The following is an 8,914-nucleotide window of genomic DNA, read 5'->3' on the forward strand; positions in this document are numbered from 1 at the left end:
TCCATGAAATAAATTTTCCTCTAAGTACTGCTTTCATAGTGTCCCAAAGATTTTGATATGATGTTTCTTTGTTCTCATTTACCTCTAAGGATTTTTAAATTTCCTTCCTAATATCTTCTGTTATCCATTCATAATATAATAACATATTGTTTAATCTCCAGGTGTTGGAGTAGTTTCTATTTTTTACTCTTTCATTTATTTCTAACTTCAATCCATTATGATCTGATAGAATACAAGGTAGTGTCTCTGTCTTCTTGTATTTGCTAACATTAGCTTTGTGGCGTAATATATGGTCTATTTTAGAGAAGGATCCATGTACTGCTGAGAAGAAAGTGTATTTGCTCTTGGTTAGATGGTATATTCTATAAATGTCCGTAAAGTCTAAATTATTGATTGTGTTATTGAGATCTATGGTTTCTTTCTTAAATTTTTGTTTTGGAAGATCTGTCCAGTGGTGAGAGAGGTGTGTTAAAATCACCTAGTATTATTGTGTTATAGTCTATTTGGTTTCTGAAATTGAGAAAGATTTGTTTGACATACATGGATGAGCCACTGTTTGGGGCATAGATGTTTATGATTGTTATGTCTTGCTGATTTATGCTTCCCTTAAGCAGTATGAAATGTCCTTCTTTATCCCTAATGACTAACTTTGACTTGAAGTCCACATTATCTGAAATGAGGATGGATACTCCAGCTTTTTTGCTGAGTCCATGTGCATGGTATGTTTTTCCCCATTCTTTCACCTTTAGTCTATGGGTATCTTTTTCTATGAGGTGAGTCTCTTGCAGGCATAATAATGTTGGATCTTTCTTTTTAATCCAATCTGCCAGTCTATGTCTTTTGATTGATGAATTCAGGCCATTAACATTCAGGGTTATTATTGAGATATGATTTATATTCCCGGTCATTTGGTTCATTTTTTAAATTTTATTTATTTATTTTTTTGACACGACTTGTTTCCTCCTTTATTTGACAGTTCCTTTAGGATAATTCCTCCCTTTGCTGATTTGCTTCTTTGTTTTTCTTATCTTTCTCATGGAATATTTTGCTGAGAATATTCTGTAATGCTGGCTTTCATTTTGTAAATTCTTTTAGCTTTTGTTTATCATGGAAGGATTTTATTTTGTCATCAAATCTGAAAATAAGTTTTGCAGGGTATAAGATTCTTGGTTGGCATTTGTTTTCTTTCAGGGCTTGATAAATGCTGTTCCAGGCCCTTCTAGCTTTTAGGGTCTGGATTGAAAAAATCTGCTGATATCCGTATTGGTTTCCCTCTGAATGTAATTTGGTTCTTTTCTCTCACAGCCTTTAAAATTCTGTCTTTATTTTGCATGTTAGGTATTTTCATTATAATGTGCCTTGGTGTGGGTCTGTTGTAATTTTGTGTATTTGGAGTCCTACAAGCCTCTTGTACTTGATTTTTCATTTCATTCTTCAGATTTGGGAAATTTTGTTATTATTTCATTGAATAGATTGTTCATTCCTTTGGTTCGTTTCTCTAAGCCTTCCTCAATCCCAATAATTCTTAAATTTGGTCTTTTCATGATATCCCATAGTTCTTGGAGATTTTGTTCATGATTTCTTACCATCTTCTCTGTTTGGTCAACTTTGTTTTAAAGGTTAAATATTTTGTCTTTAATATCTGAGGTTCTGTCTTCCAGGTGTTCTATCCTATTGGTTGTGCTTTCTATGGAGTTCTTAATTTGGTTTATTGTTTCCTTCATTTCAAGGATTTCTGTTTGGTTTTTTTCAATATCTCTAACTCTTTATTGAAATGATCTTTTGCTTCCTGTATTTGCTCTTTAAACTGTCAATTGGTGCAATCATTCAATGCCTGCATTTGCTCTTTCATCTCATTGTTTGCTTCCCTGATCATTTTAATTATGTACATTCTGAACTCCCTTTCTGTCATTTCTTCTGCCATGCTGGCATTGGATTTTATTGATGTAACATCTAGATTTGTTTGGGGCATTTTCTTCCCTTGTTTTCTCACATTGTTCAGATATCAGTGGACTGCTAAGATATTGCAGATTTCCTCCATTGATTTATGATGTCCCTGAAGATTTCTAGTATATCCCCTCTTAGTCTTCAGTAGCCTGAAGTCTTGGAGGAAGTTGATAGTGTGGTGTTCCACAAGGAGGCTGCCTCTCTAGGGTTGGTGACCCTGAGGTGGGGTATATTCCTTGATAGTGGGCAGAGGTGCCTCCACTTGTTGACCAATGGTCATCCAAAGGGAAACTAGGCTGCGGGCTGAGGCAAGGCCTGTTTGGGCCTGTGTCTCTGATTTTACCATCCTTGTGGAAAAACCTCACCTGGCAGGGAAGACTCACCCGGTGGGGAGGTTTCGCTGGTCAGTTCCCATCCTAGAGGTTCCCCTCAACTCACAACTACCACCTGGGCTGGGCTGCCTTCCTCTGCAACGTTCCCAGGGACCCAGACCTACCTCCTGGGCCTGAGAGCCTCACCCTTCGCAGATGAGTCTCCTTAGGCTGCCTCTCCTCAGAGAATCTGCCCGCAGTCCTGGAACCTTCGCTCCACCCCTTAGCTTAACTCTGTGCGGCTCTTCCACCAAGAAGCCTCCTAGATCCTGGGACCCTGCTCTGCACCTAATCGCCTGGCTATGCGGCCCCTCCTCTGAGCAGCCAACTGGAGCCCCGTACAGTCGCTCCAAGTCCTAGCAACCCGCCGCACGCTTCTTCCTCTGGGCAGCCGCCAGGTGTTCCCATGCGGTCACTAGGAGTCCAAGCAATTCACTGCGTGCCTCCTCCTCCTGCCAACCGCCTGTAGCCCTGATGTAGTCATTCCGAGTCCAAGCAACCCGCCGTGCTCCTCCTCCTCCTCCTCTGGGCAGCCCCCTGGTGTTCAGGAGTGGTCGCTCTAAGTCCAAACAGCTTGCCATGCAGCTCCTCCTCAGGCAGTCACCCAGAGCCCCAGTGGTTGCTCTGAGTTCAAGCGCTGTGCTGAACGGCCTCCTCTACGATGCTCCCAGTTGTCCAAGTTCACTGCTTCAGCGGGGGGAGGGGTGTCTTGCCGGGCAACTCTACTTCACAAAGTTCCCTGCATTCCGGGGCTACTGCCCCATCCGGGACATCTCCCCAACGGGAGAGACTCACCCGGCGGCTTTGAGTTGGTCCCAAGTCTCTCAATATCTCCTCTTTTGAATCCTGCGTCCTGGAGCAACATGAAATGCAGCCACCCTCTAGTCTGCCATCTTGAAACCCAGCCTGATACATAACTTTTAAATAATGTTTACTTTTATCACATGAACAACATACATTCATAAAACTTTGTAACATCATAAACTGAGGGATGGATCAATAAATATGGTATTATTTAATACCACATGATGTAAAAATATAATAAATATCTACATAATATCTAGTAATAAAAAGGAGGAATAAAAAGAAGGAAGCTACACATGGATGAACCTTAAAAACGTGTTAGGTGAAAGAATTCAGGTATAAAATACCATATATGGCATGATTCCATTTATATGACATGTACAGAGTACACAAATCTATGGAAACAAAAAGTGAGCAGAGCAGAAATGGGTAATGGGTGATAATGAGCACAGGATTAGTTTTGGGGATGATGAAAATAAGATTGTATTGTTGATTACACAATTCTGTGAATATACTGTGAAGCACCAGACTGTGCACTTTAAAGGAGTTAATTTTATGGTTTGTGAATTATATAGTTTGATCAAACTGTTAAAAAAAACTTTGGACCTTCAAATTTAGTTTCTATAATTCATGGAAAATATTTGATATAGAATAGAACTGTCTTGGAAGTTCTGATAATTTCTGCCATAAAACTACTTGCTTTTAAAAATTAAGTGTGTTATACTTCTCTTTACAATCATCTCACTTTTGAATACCCAAATAGCTGAAAATGAATCAATCTCATTCATCACATATCAGTCTTTAAAAGTACGGGTTGAGTACCCTGAAGTTTATTGCAGGATTAATTTCAGCAGTCTTGGTCTCCCCATACTGTTCTGTCTTGGGTTTGTTTGCAAGGCTTTTCTATGTTTTTCCTGTTCTCCACGGTGGCCTTAATTATTGGTGGCAGTCAGAAAGTCTGTGCAATTCTAGAAGTCACATCATTTGTTCTTCTCTCTCAGGAATCAGAGTTCTGTGCCTGCTATTTTCTAAAGTCTGATTCCTGCTGTTTTATATATTGTGTTAGTTTTCCATATTTTAAAGCTGGAAAAGTAAATCTGGTCTTCCTTGTTCCATTAGGACCAGAAGCAGAAGTTCCCTATTTTGAGTTCTTTTCTTCCCCATTGTCTCAACTATAGCTTCAAAGGATGGATTTTAACATCCATTTTCTGATTTTCTATTTCTCAAAAGAGACTAACTGCACCAGTTCCTTGAATTTGGACACTTACCCCTTCCCTACCTCACTGGCATCCCGTTGCCCACCTCTGGAGAGCCATGGTGACTGACTACCTCTTCTCTCTCCTTTTTGTTACCACCACACCTCACTCTGGAAACTCTTCAAATGATAATTATTTTTAATTGCCTGATAGTTTTATTTTATTGTGCTAATCTTATTTGTATTTATTTGCATCTTTATTATTTTACTATATTTACAGCATAGTCATATTTGCTGCATTACAGAAGAGAAAATGTGAAGCTGATATTGTGTACTACACTGTAATGATTCCTGTTCAATATTCACTATTAAGTAATTTCACAATTTGTATTTTATATGATTTATACTATGCAGAAATTCTCGGTAAATGAATACTTTGGGGGTATTTAAGAGTTTGCATATTTTAGAGAATCAGAATGCAATTTTTTCTTCCTTTTACAATGTAGAATATAAGGCTTTACAGTCCTCAAATTAGCTATCCTATATATTTTTAACAAAAGATTGGATTTAAATAACAAGAAATGCCCACACTAACACCATATAATGAATCTCAAGGGCTAATGCTTCAAATTACAAGTATTGATTATTGACAGAATGATTCTGACAGTGACAGGGCTGTGTAGCAGCTAAATGTAAGATAACAGCAATGACTGTATTTAAAAGAATTTGTAATAATACTGAGACACTGGGAAGTGTGGCTAAAAAAACCAAAGTAATATATTCTCTAAAATTAAAAATTATTTTCAAGCTTTCTGAGCATATGCTGAAAGAAAATGATTGTGATATCACCTTAAGTAAACCAAGAACATAAAATTATGTTAGGTGCAATTTAAATTTCATTTTTAAAATATTTAATATGTATATATAAAATTCACTATCTCTGAGAGAAGAGCTTTACATGAATTTTATGTTCTGTTTATTACATTTTATGCCTCTTTACTTCAACAAAAAATTGTTAATATTTTTTCTGATGTTTAGATGGGCAAGATCTTCAAAATGAAAAGATTGAAAAATACAACTCCTAAAAAAAAAGGCTTTTTTTTTTTTTAATATGTCATTAAAATTAAATATTACCAACTTAGCAAGAGACTGTGCTGAAAAAAGGGGGGTAGTGCTGGGGATGTAGTTCAGTGATAAAATTCTCCTGGATTCAATTCCACGTACCAAAAAAAAGGAAATTGCTCACATACCAAAAAAATATTGGTAGCATGTTAAAATTGTAAGGAACATAAGATAATACTGTAAGAGCAAAAATATACCTATAGAAAAATAAGCAAATGTCAGACAATTGAACAGAAGAAACACAAAGAGAACTAACTTAGAAAAACTGAAATGAGACACTGCTTTTCAAGTACCACAATGAAGAAAACTAAACAAAATAGAATAGTTGAAAGGGTGATGTTTCACTTTTGAGATAGCTTTGGGCAGAGTGAAGAAATCAGCAGACCCAAATGAGACAGCAGACCCAGTTGAGACAATAGACCAGAATCCAAGATTCCAGTCTCCAACCAAATGAAGGCTTTGCAGATAGGAAAGAGAGGTGAAAACTTCCTTCCCCCATGGTGTTCCAATGAATATAGAATGGAATACATGCCATTTTCATCCAAATATTCAGGAAAATGATGATCCCATATATTTCTGGGAAAACCCAGAATCTGACATCTGCTTTGACATCTATTATGCATATAAACTTACTACACTGCTGTTCGTTGTTCACTTGTTTGCATTTTAGTTTTGTTTTTATGTTTTTGTTATGTCTGTACTTGAAACCCAACTTGGGCATAAAATTCTCACCAGTGAAAAATAATTTATTTCTCGTATATGCCCAAGGAATATGTATCTATTATATTGCTGTGATTTAGCTATGGCCCAAAGTTTACATATTCCACTAAGCAAACAGGACTTCTGCAATTATTCAGAATTATCTCTTTTCCAAGGTAATTTGCTAACCATTTTTTGTCTTTTTGTCTGTTTCCCTTGAAGGAGACATCTTTTAAAACAGGTGCATTAATAAGTGTATTATTTAGCTGGTGCAAATTCACTTCATCTAAACACCTTTTTCATCATCAGTGTCCATTTTATTGCTCTATGTCTACTTATGATTGGTTAATATTCCAAACATATTGTTAAATATTTTGGTTAGAGCTTCTTAATTGTAGTACAATTTCAAAACACAGTATCTGGAGTGATTTCTTCTACATTTTTCTCTGTCTCATCAGATCTCTAGAGATGTTTTAGGAGCTTTGTTAGGTTAACATTCTGGACAACTTCCCATTGTTCTTTCTCTTAACCCAGCCAATAGTGTTTGAACTTTTTACGAAAGGAGCCAGTGGTACTGTTTCACTAAATGGCTTAAAAGTAGGGGCTGGTTATGGTAGTCTAGCAGGTTATCTTGAGGATAAATCTACATTTGATTCCTAGCACAGGAATTCTTGAGAATTCTGAAACAGAATCTATTTAGATTCTGAGTAGACAATCTAAAGAGAAGTTTCCACACACAAGTGAAACGACATAAAATAGGTGAATAAAAATAAGACCACAAAGCTGATATGTGTGGAAGCATGTATGGGACAGAGGAAGCGATTTCAGTGCTGATGGTTAAGCATCCGCAAATACCTGGTTCCTGTGACATTCACTGAAGTTTAAGGTTAATCTTGGTGTAGACAAATAAATGCAATGCAGGGTAAGAACTTAAAAATCCCTGTCTTCTTAAGGAGATAGAAGGCAAAATAAACTAGGAATGTACATATTCTACTTTATCTTCTTGATTTCATGAAATAACTTGATTGGATAGTTTGATCAATTGGCTTGAAAAAGTGAAATCTAGTAATGAACATAATCATTTATTGCGTGTCTAATAAATAACAGATAATGTGTAGGATACTTGGCCTAAAATATTCCTAATAGCTAATAGTTATTGACAGATTACTGTGTTCCAGGCAACATCCTAAATGCTTTTACAACATTAAATAATTTAATCTTCTCAACAAATCTAAGAGATAGTTGCTCTAATGAATCCCATTTTACACATGAGCAAAGTGAATTCAGAAAGGGGCATGAGTTTTCTGTGTCACATAGCTAACAAATGGCAAAACTAGCTCACATAAACTCACTTATTCATTATTACTTAAATATACATTAATGAACTATATTAAAATATACATATTATTATCCTATCATTCCTGAAGTTAATATTAATATTTCTGTTTTATACAGCTCTGTATGTTTATGCTTAGAGAGTTTGATTTTCTTGCCACCAATCACACAAGTAATAAACTGTAAATCCAAGACTCAAACTCAAGCTCTTCGGAGAGTAAAGACTGCCTTTTTCCCACCGGGCTAAGCCTCTACTTGTATTTCAAGAGCATGGCCTTTATGAATTTCCTTGGAAAGTCATTATAACACTTGCAATGAGGCCTGCTACTTATCTCTTGTACAGTATAAACCTAATAATACTAATACTATTTTAATCATACTTTCACGTGTTTACCTTACATTTATTTTTTATCTTCCTAACAACTTTGTAATTGGTACTATCCTTCTCCTGCTAATGAAGGAACAATTGTCTAAGGATAGAACACACTTCACCTAAAATCACCAGACTGGGTAAGTGGTTGCGGAAGTTTCTTTGGATCTAAGCCCAGGGTTTCTCTCATATCACATCCCCCAAGTGTGACTTCTTGTAATGATATATATATATATAAAATGAAAATGTACTCTATTCCACTTCTAAACTTCTGAATTGTTTTAAGTTCTATTTGGGAGCCTTTCCATTAGGCACCTGAAAAGTCCTCTATAAGAAGCATATGTGTAATTACTAAGGCCCAGATGCCACTACTGTTCTGTAAAAAGTTCCAGACAAGAATCTGGATTTTAAATTACAGAAATTAACTTGAATTTAAGTGGAACAAGAAAGTACTAAAAGGATTCAGACATTTGGGAGGAATAAAATCCCAGACTCAGGTCTTTACTGGGACCCTCTCTTGGCTACTGAGTGCAGAAGCAAACCGCATGCACCCCACATGGAGCTGAACAGGATGCTCTGCTGAATGCACAACCTCTCCCACGTTACCACCTGCATGGTTGTTCTTTGTCTTCCACCTTAGCGCCATGAAGCCATGAATAACCTTTAAGTCCTAAGTTCGCCTCTGTGTGTGACTCAGCTCTTCTTTGTTCTTTGTTCTTTTCCTAGTTGGTTCACAGGGATGGAATATCTACTCCCATTGGCTTAACTAATGTGCAACAAAAATCAAACAACGGATTCTTGGAAACCAAAATTTAAAAACAGACAATTGTCCATTATAGGTCTAAAGATTATATTTATATGTGTGATAAAAATCCGTTTTATAGTAATTAAGCAACTGAGGCTTAATATTCACGAAACTTAATCTTTCCTACCTTCCAGCACAGATGCACACACATACATGTTATTTTAATATATATCATGTGTCCTTGAGCAAATTATCCCACTCCAGCCTGTGTGTATCCTTAGGAAACAGGTATGTTATTCCTGGCCACCTCCTACCAGGGAAACCAA

This window comes from Sciurus carolinensis, chromosome 9, assembly GCF_902686445.1.
Source record: "Sciurus carolinensis chromosome 9, mSciCar1.2, whole genome shotgun sequence".
In the NCBI taxonomy this organism is placed as follows: Eukaryota; Metazoa; Chordata; class Mammalia; order Rodentia; family Sciuridae; genus Sciurus; species Sciurus carolinensis.